At 51.8% G+C, this 2,883-nt stretch overlaps 1 non-coding gene across 1 annotated transcript; it reads left to right on the forward strand.

Annotated features, from left to right (window-relative positions):
- The first annotated feature begins 2,565 nt into the window (after positions 1–2,565).
- On the forward strand, positions 2,566–2,669 carry LOC118012743. Its single transcript, XR_004679807.1, has one exon. It is a non-coding gene; the product is annotated as a U6 spliceosomal RNA (small nuclear RNA).
- Positions 2,670–2,883: the final 214 nt, after the last annotated feature.

A 2,883-nucleotide genomic window follows, 5' to 3' on the forward strand; every position in this document is an offset into this window, starting at 1 on the left:
CTTTTAGATTTGTCAGAGGAACAGTCATCAGAAACAAGAGGCCGGCTGGGGGGTGACTCAGCCCGGACAGGCAAGTAGACTTCACTGCCTAATCATATTACAGATGTGTCTGGAAACATGACTTCACTTCCACAGCAGAGTGCTGGAATTAGGGATTTGGGTTTGTTCTCCCGAAGAGGGAGTGACATTTCTCATCTCAGTCATAGGGCAGAGGCCGGTATCCCCTACAAAAAGAACTTGAGACAAGTAACAGGGTGTGGGCTTCCTTTTGCCCACTCTGCCAGCCCCAGTTCTGGAGCTTGGACAGGTCTCTGGACTAAGGCCCCCAACTCCAAATTCTGACAGTGGCTGCAGAGGCAGGGCAGGGAAGGGTCAAGCCTGTGTTCTCCTCCTTCCTTCTGGGACTGTGGGAGCCAGCCTCCAAAGACGGCCTCCAATGAGCTTCGTGTCCTTGCGACTAGCTTTTGACTAGTAGAATGTGACAGAAGTGATGCTTGTACTTCTGAAGTTAAGTCATAAAAAGCCTTGCGATTCTGCCAGGGTCTCCCAGGTTATGCATCTGGAAGTAGCCAGACTCCATGTAAGAAGTCTGACTTCCCCGAGACCGCCATGCTGGGAGGAAGTCTACAGAGCAGGGGCACGTGGAAAGAGAGCTGCCCGGTTCGTCCCCCTTCTCTCAGCCGCCCAGCTGGGGTACAGACAGGCTATGCTGGGTGACCTGTCCAACTGAGCCTCAGCCCTCCAGCTCAGCCCACCCTCCAACTCCAGCCACAAGAGAGACCCCAATAGAAAATGGCCCAACTGAGCCCAGTCAACTCATGAAAGAAAACAAATGCTATAGTAAGCCAGGAAGTTTCAGAGTGCTTTGTAATGCAGCAAGAGAAAGCCAGAACAGAGATCCTGGCATGGCGAAAGAGGTTTGCAAAGAATTTCCCAGTCTAGCTGACCAATGGTTCAAGCACTGGTTTTCAAATCGGCTCAGCTGAGGAATCTTCTGTCCATTGAAATCATAATCAGAACTGTGATATGCAGCAGAAATAAAAGCACAGTGGCTCTCTTTTGAAAAGGTGGGAGGCCCTGACCAATCTCTCCTTTTCCCACATGCCCCTGCAGCTGCCCCTGGGAAATGAATGACACCTCCACCTAATCCCCAGGTGAATCCCCAGGACTCTCATTCTTATTCTCTTTTCTTTCTTTCCTAAAAACCAAAGACAAAAACAAAACAAAACAAAAAACAAAAACAAGGAACAAAAAACAACCCACAGCACTTTATTCATCCACACTCCCCTGGTCCAGAGGGGATCCTGGCCACACCCTGGAGTTGTGCCCACAGTGGTCTTGATGGGCCTCCTGGACGTCTAAAGGTTACACACTCTGAGGACCTTCCTTTTCTCAGAAAGTGGGAGATGCCCCCGAGTGGCTCCAGCATCCATTGTTCTCTGGCAACACCCTGCCTTCCTTCACCAAAAGACACCAGGGTCATGGTCTGGCTGGCCCTCCTGAGATGCTAGGACACCTCTTCTGCCAAAAGACAGGGTTATCAAGAGACATTGTTATCACCCTCTGCTTCCAGCCCACCATTTAGGTAGAAAAGAGACAAGTATATACAATCTCTGCTGTCCTAAGGGAGAAACTGAGGCCCAGAGAGGTTGACCCTCTCTGTAAAGCAGGAGTAGAGATCTTCCCAGCCCCAGTCCAAGCCTCTCTTCCCAGCAGCATTAGCTGATCCACCACCCCTGTGTGCATGAAGGCAGTGGCCATAGGCCTGAAGGGAGGGTACACTTCTCCTCCAAAGCCAAGCCAAGCTGTACCCCTGCTTTTCCTGCAGACCTCACCAGGCACGGCCCCCTCCCCACCTGGCTTATCCTGGCTGAAGCTGGAGCCTGTGAGTCCTTCCAGGACCAGGCGATGACCCAGTAGCCAGGGCCCCCCCATCCCAAGACAGTATGTACTGCATAGATCTTGTGCCCTTTTCATCCTTATCGCCAGTGCCCCCAAACTCTGTCTGCTCATCTTCTCAGGGAGAGTGAGCACTTGCCTAATAAGCACTTAACTGGTCTCCAAAGCCAAGGTTTGTTCCAATGGGTTTGACTTTCAACCTCCCCATGTCTCCTTGAAAAGATGAACCACACTTTTGTACCACAGGACATGCCAGGAATAGCTCACATAGACTGCTTTCGAGAGGGGGGTTCATGAGGAAGAGGCCACAGAGAAGGCAGACATCTGAAAGGTGCCATTAAGATGATGAACGCCTTTTTCCATGGTGCCTTGGGCAAGGCGTTGAGCTTTATTATTCATCTCTTCCATGGGGAGGTCACGCTGTGAGAGTCTCCTGTGCTCCTTTGGCCAGGACGAGTGCTCTGGGACCACACTCGCATGCTTGGAAATGGAGGATGCCGAGCAGGGCCTCAGAATGCTCTGTCTCTGGCGAGCTCAGTGCATCCCTGCCTGAAAGCAGGGCTTGGGCAAAACAGACCAGGGTCCCTTGTAGGCCACTGTGGCCATGTCACAGCCACCATCCCCTCTCCCCACCATCACATTTCCCCCAAACCCGCAGATTCCCATGCTCCCTTCGGCGGCACATATACTAAAATTGGAACGATACCGAGATTAGCATGGCCCCTGGGGCAAGGGTGACACGCAAGCCAGCAGATTCTCCCCGTGGTCTGCTACTTCCCATCAAGGGAAAAATCCCAACAGCTAAGCCAGAGTTCTGACCAATTTAGAAAGGTCTGAACACACTATACTAACAACAATAACGACCGATGACCCAGTCACTGTAATGAGCAAGGGCTGTGTCAGGTGCTCGACATTTCCTGCAAAGCAGTGTTGGCCATCTTGCTTGCCCAGAGACTCAGAGAAGTTGGGAACTTGCTGCTGTGT

Source organism: Mirounga leonina, unplaced genomic scaffold (genome assembly GCF_011800145.1).
Source record: "Mirounga leonina isolate KUSES-001 unplaced genomic scaffold, KU_Mleo_1.0 Mir_151, whole genome shotgun sequence".
Classification (NCBI taxonomy): domain Eukaryota; kingdom Metazoa; phylum Chordata; class Mammalia; order Carnivora; family Phocidae; genus Mirounga; species Mirounga leonina.